This window comes from Alosa alosa, chromosome 4 (assembly GCF_017589495.1).
Source record: "Alosa alosa isolate M-15738 ecotype Scorff River chromosome 4, AALO_Geno_1.1, whole genome shotgun sequence".
NCBI lineage: Eukaryota > Metazoa > Chordata > Actinopteri > Clupeiformes > Clupeidae > Alosa > Alosa alosa.
Window position 1 is genome coordinate 26,481,466 of NC_063192.1, and position 8,873 is coordinate 26,490,338.

Below are 8,873 nucleotides of genomic sequence, written 5' to 3' on the forward strand. Positions count from 1 at the left end.
CCCCTTAAATAAATAACTAACAGTCCCTAATGAAGTAAACTTGTGAGCATCAAAATCGCTTATCGCCTGTAACTCCCTGATAACAGGACGTGAACAAGAAGTCATTTGGCTGAGCAACGGAGGTTAATACTCTATATTTTGTCCAAATGATGTCTGTCTATCATCGCTGCACTCGGAGAAAAACCAGAATGTTTAATTTGTCCTGCGCCTGTACGGGCTGCAAACGGATTCACTCGCAGTTAACCAAATATTTCTTTATTAGGGCAGGGCAGGCATATTTCTGGCTATTACATTATTTCTAAACCAGTCTGCTAAAGTCTGTAGTGAAGTCTGTGTAGGGTTTCCCAGGCTCCATTTCTTTTTACGAGACACCCTGCTCACTTGAGCCATCTACCGGTTGTTTGGGTTGTTGCAGCGTCTCACTGGAAAAATACAAATTAAAGTCGCGTGATACCGCGCGCGGACCTCGAGTGAAGCTGGCCAAATCGAAGCACTGCCCACTGTACCTACCAATCAGGCAGAGGGATACTGCTGTACCTACCATTCACAGAGAGGTAAACAGACGACTCGAGGTTGTGCCCCCCAATATTTGCCCTCAGGAGGCACTCATAGGTGCCTGTGTCGTTGGGTGTTACCCAGGGCAGGATCAACTGCCCTTCTGGTCCGAGGGTAGCCTGACGGGGGTATTTATACATTGTGGTTTTATTCCCCCTCCTCCACAGGATACCCGTCCGGTTCTGCAGCTCAGAGGAAAACAGGACACAGAACATCACTAGAACCTCAAATCAACACCACAGCAGTGAGAACACTATCCATGTCATTACAGAACTCCACAAGCACACACACACACACACAGACTGTTGTGATTTACTTGTTCCTTCAGTTATAACACTGACTCTTTTTAGAAAGGGGAACAGGCTTCTTTTCAAATGTTGTGATCTAGTTTCTGTTATAGACTAGGCAGGATTTTGGAAAATGTGGTTATTTAAAGTCCCGAAGGCAAATCATGTTAATTTTAGGCATTTTTAGGGGTTTTGAAGGGTGCTGAATTCAAATCTTCTGTATGCCAGGCTCAAAAATGTCCCATAATGCCTCAAAATGGAGAAATCCAATATGGCCGCCGCCGCCAGATCAAAATCTAATTAATCACTTATCTTTTGGACTGTACAAGGTAAAAACCTGAATGTAATGTGCTTTTATAGGTTTTCACATATAGGGAATTCAATGTCATGCTCAGATTTAATATCAAGACTAAAGAAAATGCTTGAAATTGATGTACATGGTTAAAATTGTCTCGGATAATGAATAATTCATGAAAAAAAGAAGACCATGAAACAGGTTGATGGCTTTCTGAAGAATTTACTTGAAACATGTTTAGAAGCAAAGTTGATTACCATATTTTAACTATCTATTTATATTATTTATCTGTATTTTAACTATTATTTAGTATTTGAAGAAAATGCTTGAAACTCTTAAGCTAAAGGCCTATGTTTAAAACTAATGAAATATTGTACCCGAGCCTATTGTTTTGATGTCCAGTGTGCTATGATGACATGTTTGCCCATCCCACCCCTACCCTTACCCCTACACACACAAATACCCATATGTAACCCTGAATTAGCCTTATTCACGGCGGCCAGAACGAGGCTAAAGGGTACACTTGCCATTACACCTCAGTCCAGCAGATGGTGGTAATGCACTCCGTTTGCAAACTGCCAAAAAAAAAGCTCACCGAAAAAGAAGGGTTCACTCAAAGATTGTTAAGATGGAGCAAGATATTTCATCAGGAGCCACTTCCGGGAACCTGGATCGCACGGGGGGGTCAAAATCTCCCTTTATGCAGAGCAGAGGCAGCGACTGCTCCATTGAATTCTATGGGCTTATTATGTGTAAAGATCAAAGTCTGCTTTATTGTCAATTTCTTCACATGTCAAGACATACAAAGAGATCGAAATTACGTTTCCCACTATCCCACGGTGGAGACAAGAAATATTTTAACCAATTAGGTCCACAGAAAAACATAATATTCAAGTAAACAATATAAAAAGTAAATAAGAAGGCACATACAATGAAGAAATAAGAGCAGCAAAATTTGGTTGAAATTGTGCAATTGTGCATACAGTAGACAGTCAATATAATAGTGCAAAAGTCAGGCCAATAAATGGCTGAGGTAGTTCTGTTTGACCTAAGTATGCAAGTGGCATAGTGGTGCAAGTTATGTAAGAGCAGCAGAAGTGTGTTCAGAAGTATTTTCAGGACAACAGGACAACAACAACAAGTTGCAAAGTGTGCAAGTGTACAAGTGGAGTAGTGCAAGTGGAGTAGTGGAGTAGTGCAAGGCAGCCATTGTGGGTCCAAAAGTTCAGGATGTTATGTGGCTGAGGGTGGAGGGGGGAGAGAGTTCAGCATCCTAACAGCCTGGTGTATGAAGCTGTTGGTTAGTCTGGTGGTGCGGGAGCGCAGGCTTCTGTACCTCTTCCCAGAGGGCAGTGGATCTAACAGATTGTGAGCGGGGTGACTTGCATCACTCACAATTGTGGTCGCCTTGCGGGTGAGATGGGAGGTGTAAGTGTCCTTCAGGGAGGGGAGTGAGGCACCAATAATCCTTCCAGCTGTCGAAAGATGCCGATTAGCCTAGAAATCTAGACGCACCCTAGCGGCATCCAATGTAATTTGCAGCCAGGGTAGTCTAGGAACTCTTCTTTGGCTTGCTAGAAGGAAAAATTAAACTTCGATCAGGCCAATCACATTGTGTACAGAGTCGGTGGACGGGCTTAACATAATGACAGCAGAGTTGTGACGGTTCCGTGTGAATTCCCTGCTACTTGAAATCAAAGAAGATGGATGTTGCTGCTGGCGAACAGCAGTCTTTGAATCGGCTTTGGCTGCGACTCGAGTTAAGCTTTTTTAAGTTTGCAAAAATTTGATCAACTAGCCAACTATCTCCGTTGGTGGGAAAACGCATGGGACTCATGGGTTGTAGCGCTATCCTATTGCGTGCAGAGGGAATTTGAAAGACAACCGTTTATCCTGCCCCTTGGATTGGGCACTGCCCCTCGGATTGGAACCTACATCTTGATGTGGGTCTGGCTCTCAGGCTAGACGCCGATAACAGAAGAGGTATATTAGTTCACTTCTGTTTCCTCCCACTTTTTATTCATCTTACTTATTTCACTATTCATCTCGGCTTCATTGTAAATGAGGGCTTCTCTCAATAAACTTTCTGAGAATTAAATAAAGGTAAACTACTACTACTCCTACTATTGCTACTACTGCTACTACTGCTGCTACTACTACTGCTGCTGCTGCTGCTACTACTACTACCTACTACTACTACTATTACTGCTACTACCTACTACTACTGCTGCTGCTGGTACAGCTGAAATGCCAACAGATATTAAAATAATCAAAGGTTTAGCGATCAAGAGATAGATATACAATCCTAATACAGTTGTGGTGGATTTCTATGACTTTGATATTACTGCAATTATTATGAGACTTCAAGGCCTTCAAGGCAAATTTGACCAATCATCATGGTTTCCCCGTGAAATTTCACCTACCACAACAGTGCCTCGCGCAGAATATTGAGTCAGATGCCACACTCCCTTCTGCAGACACCAGAGACTGCCCTAACTTGTTCACTCCTCTGCAGTTTTGATGACAATAAATAGAAGGCTAACGTTAATGATCTGCTTTACTTGCATTCTCAACCTGGTGTTGCTAACCTGCCTAGGCTATAAAAGTAAGTTCTTGGTTCTCTGACATTTGAGTAGGCTACAATATGCAACCCATTGGCAAACGTTTACACCTGGAGATGTCCTTTTAGCTCGTGTCATGTTTGCTAGCTTTTGGGCTCAGTTTGTGTAGTGCTACCAAAATCATAGAAATTAATAACATTGCAATACATTTACCTCTCCAAGAATGATGTCATTCGAGTTATTTTTTAACATTTATTTTAACTAATGACATAGAAAACATGCCGAATTCCATCCACATATCGTAATGCACTATATGCAAAAAGTTATTTCCACTCGTAGCCGAACACAGTGAGATGCAAGCCTTCCAATCCACTTAGAAAACGCTACTCTCACACCCTTAAAGTGGCAGGCAGTCAATTAGACTTAAACACCACGTAATAACATTAAAGAAAAGTGTAATCTAATAGTTTAAACCAATATGAAATTACTACTTAGTTGGCCATTAGTAATTATACAAGTCACAGAATATGAATTATTAAAAAGATATGAACTTAATATGAATTACAACATACATATGAATGTATTGAAACATAGTGACATGATGCCATCTCTTTAGGGGGCTGTCTTTTTTGGACAGTTCTACGAAAGGTTATACTGCTTTGTGAATTACCCCAGTCAAAGAATTTACACAAATAAAGTAGCCTAGGCCTACTTTGATTTTCTGTAAACCATACTATTTACCTTTACTTATCCTTTTTAAAAAGCATCAAGATGATCAGTGTGATTTTGGTCTTACTAACCTTAATTGCCCTCAATTAATTTTTTTTTATTTTTTTTTAAATCGCAACTATTTTTGCAATTTTCACTTCCTCCGGCAATTTCTTTGCAACAAACAGCTAAAAACACCGCAACTTCCATCGCAATTTTTTAGAAAAGTTGTCGCGAAATCAGGCATTTTAGATCGCAACAATCTCAAAAAATCCTCGCGAAATCCTGGAGGGACTGGTAATTGGATGATGTAATGGTGGTAACAGCAAGGCCAAGTAACAGGTGGCAAGATAAGAAGCCCTGTTACAACTGGAAAAAAACAGAATCTGGGAAAAACCCAGAAGAAGACAGTTTTGCATTTAATTTATGCATGATGAGACAATGGGTTCCACCAATAGTCGTAACCTTGGTGGATGCTGATAGGCCAACAGGTGTCTTTCGAGGGTGGCGAGAGGGCCCAACCCCAAGGTTAAGGAGTATAAAAGGTAGGTCACAGCCACCTGTTAGTCAGATCTCATCGGGGGCACCAGCTGATGACATCTCAAATCACCCTATTGCTTGACACCTGGTCTGGACATCGTTTAGGCTGGACTATCACTGCAATACGGTGAATAAAGATCAACAGTCTTCAGAGATCTCCTGTCTGCATTGTCTTCTTCGGACGCCTTGTCCCGGAGTGCTAATTTGTTCATTGGATTCAGAAATGGACCGTTTTTTTCCACGACACAGTCTTTGGTTGAAGCCTGTTCAAAGAATTTAATTTCAAGCCCTCTGCACCTTGTGCAAGGAAATGTTTAGATTACAGTATGCATTTGTATAGAAGGAGATGGTGAGATTATGAATGTTTTGTGCTCTGCCTGAAGAATGACTGTACCATTTCCGATCTAGGTCGGCTGTTTGGGGGCATCTGCTTAAGTTCATGCCCTAGAAACCTGACTTAAATTTTCCAGCGTGGGTTCAGACACTCTGGCCTACTTTGTCTTTCCTTATCATGACTACAGATCAGCTGCTCAGACAGAGGTCTTTGAACTGCTCCTAAGGCGTGACTAAAAAGTAAAGAGGACAGAACATGTGCCGTGAAGACCCCTAAGGTTCTGAAACCATCTTAGAAATAAGGTTTACAGAGGAAACATCCTAAGACCTTCCTCAGGGTCTTCAAGTCCAAGATGGCGGCGCGTACACACGCAGCGACCTCTCTCTGTCCCAACCGTACGGTGTTTTGTTCGCTTTAAAAAGGGTTTGTCGAGAAAGTTTTACGTGTTCGTCTTGTCTTACTACGCCGTACTACAAGTACAGCAGGCAGTTTTAATTGACATCTGCAAAAGCAAGTTTTGCAGCCGCTCTGGACTTTGCAAAAGAGACGCTAAAGGAACTCGGACTACTCCGCCTGCAACAACACCGACTCGGCCTGCTACTCCTCCCCGGAAAGAAAGCGCCGGCGGTGTGCGAGGAAGCAGAAGAGGGGCAAGCGCTGAGGCGTCCGGGCCAGGCTAGCGGCCAGCCCAACTCGCCCAGCCATACCATCCATTCTCCTGGCAAATGTACGATCACTGGACAACAAAATGGATCACATAACGACTGCTGAGATCAACGAACCGACAGTAAGTAACTGCTGTGTGCTCGTCTTCACTGAGACTTGGTTAAATGACAACATTCCGGACTCTGCTGTACAACTGGAGCAGCTAGCATGCTATCGAGCAGACAGGGCCATTGTAAAGGGAGGTAAATCCGCAGGAGGAGGAAACTGTGTTTACATCCGTGACGAATGGTGCCGGGACACTGTAGTAGTATGCAAACACTGCTCACCACTGGCAGAGTTTATGATCATAAAGTGCCGTCCTTTTTACCTGCCAAGGGAAATTACTGCGATTCTGCTAGTCGCAGTATACATCCCGCCTACCAACAACAACAGCGATAAGAACAACACCGGACACTCTTAGTGAACTGTACCAGGCTGTCAGTGAACAACAGACGGCACACCCAGACGGTTTCACCATCTTCACTGGAGATTTTAACCATGCTGATCTAAAAACTGTACTTCCAAAGCTACACCAGCATGTTGATTTTCCAACAAGAGGAGATAACATCCTGGACCTGGTCTACACTACACACAAAGGAGCATACAAAGCCACCCCCCCCCCCACATTGGACTTTTCAGACCATATCACTGTTATGCTAATGCCCCGCGATACAGACAAAGGGTAAAAGCGAACAAACCGGTTCGTAAGCAGGTAAAAGTGTGGCCTGAGGGAGCCTCCGATGCTCTTCAAGACTGCTTTGACACAACAGACTGGGAAATGTTTAAGCAGGCAGCCACTTACAACAACCGACAGACATAGAGGAGTATACAGACACTGTAACCTCTTACATCACCAAGTGCATCGATGATGTGACCCACACAAAAGACATCATCACTCGGGCTAACTGGAAGCCATGGCTGACAGGGGATGTCCTCAGGCTGCTGAGGGCCAGAGACAAAGCCTACAGAGCTGGGGATGAAGCTGGCATGAAAAACAGCGAGAGCCAACCTGTCCCGTGGCATCAAGGAAGCAAAAAGGAATACACTCACAAGATAACCACCCACTTCAAAGACAGCAGGAACTCACAAAGCCTATGGCAGGGCATTCAGGCCCTCACGGACTACAAGCCCGCGCCACAGAGCTGTGAGAGCAACATCCCTCTGCTCAACAACCTGAACCGCTTCTTTGCTCGCTTTGAAGCACAAAACAGCACCTGCCCACAGAAGACCCATCCCCCTCTACATGAGCAGCCCCTGTGCCTCTCTGCCGACAGCGTGAAGAGGACACTTGCTGCTATCAACACCCGTAAGGCAACAGGTCCAGACAACATCCCAGGTCGTGCGCTGAAGGACTGCGCAGGGGAGCTTAAGGATGTCTTCACAGACATCTTTAACACTTCCCTGAAGCAAGCCATCGTCCCATCATGTTTCAAAGCTGCCACCATCATACCTGTGCCGAAGAAAACTGCTCCATCCTGCTTCAATGACTACCGCCCTGTGGCACTGACACCCATCATCATGAAGTGCTTTGAGCGGCTTGTCATGTCACATATCAAAGCCATTCTCCCCCACCTGGACCCCTTCCAGTTTGCATACCGGAGCCAAGCGGTCTACAGAGGATGCAATCTGCTCTGCCCTCCACCCAGCCCTCACCCACCTGGAAAAAAAGAGACTCATATGTGAGATTGCTGTTTATAGACTTCAGTTCTGCATTCAACACCATAATACCACAACAACTCATCTGCAAACTCGACAAACTGGGACTCAGTACCTACCTCTGCAACTGGCTACTGGACTTCCTCTGTCAGAGGCCCCAAGTAGTACGTGTTGGCAACAATACCTCAAGCAGCATCACACTGAGCACAGGGGCCCCCCAAGGCTGCGTGCTCAGTCCGCTGCTCTTCACCCTGCTGACGATGACTGCACTGCAACCTACAGCAACAATCACATAGTGAAATTTGCTGGCGACACAACTCTGGTGGGTCTCATCACCAAGGGGCGGCGAGACTCAATACAGGTTGGAGGTCGACCATCTGACCACGCGGGTGCAGGGACAACAACCTCCTGCTGAGCGCCAGCAAGACCAAAGAGATTGTTGTTGACTTCGGAGAGGTCACACCCAACACCTGCCACTGACCATCGACGGTGCTGTGGTGGAGAGAGCGAGCAGCACCAAATTCCTGGGGGTGCACATCAGTGAAGACCTCTCCTGGACCACCAACACTGCATCACTGGCTTAAGAGAGCTCAGCGCCGCCTGTACTTCCTGCGGAAACTCAGGCAAGCAAGTGCTCCACCAGCCATCATGACCACATTCTACCGAGGCACCATTGAGAGCATCCTCTCCAGCTGTATCGCTGTGTGGGGCGGAAGCTGCACTGAATACAACAGGAAAGCCCTGCAGCGCATAGTGAACACAGCTGGAAGGATCATTGGTGCTTCACTCCCTCCCTGAAGGACATTTACACCACCCACCTCACCCAAGAAGGCGACCAAAATTGTGAGTGATGCAAGTCACCCGCTCACAATCTGTTTGATCTACTGCCCTCTGGGAAGAGGTACAGAAGCCTCGCGCTCCCTTTACCAGACTCACCAACAGCTTCATACACCAAGCTGTAAGGATGCTGAACTCTCTCCCTCCTCTCCCCCCTCCACCCTCAGCTACATAACATCCTGGACATTGGACCCACAATGGCCCCGCCTGCACTACTCCACTTGCACACTTGAACACTTGCACACTTGTACACTTTACAACTTGGTGTTGTTGTCCTGAAAACACAACACTTCTGCTGCTCTTACATAACTTGCACCACTTTGCCACTTTCTTTATTACTCAGGTCAAACAGAACTACCCAAGCCTCTTATTGGCCTGACTTTGCACTAGTTTTT